Genomic DNA, 319 nt, shown 5'->3' on the forward strand with positions numbered 1-319 from the left:
GGTGAGGATGAGAAGGAAAAAATCAAAGAAAGAGAGAGGGATGAGAGGAATTCTTCGAGTGAGAGAGGGACGGACGGAAGGGTTGGGGCTAGGGGCTTTTTTTTTAATAAAAAAATAAGAATTGGTGAAACCGTGAGGTTTTACAACTATTTGACAACTACGTTGGAAAAGATTTGCGTATCGGTAACACTTTCTCAAGTGGGGCTGATTTTAAAACCGAGAAATAAATAATGAGGAGTCAACAAATTTTATTATTTGTTATTATTATTTTTAGTTATTAAATTTATTCTTTTTAGTTTAATAATCTAAGAATGTACTT

The sequence above is a fragment of the Arachis ipaensis genome, chromosome B08, assembly GCF_000816755.2.
Source record: "Arachis ipaensis cultivar K30076 chromosome B08, Araip1.1, whole genome shotgun sequence".
NCBI classification, from domain to species: Eukaryota; Viridiplantae; Streptophyta; class Magnoliopsida; order Fabales; family Fabaceae; genus Arachis; species Arachis ipaensis.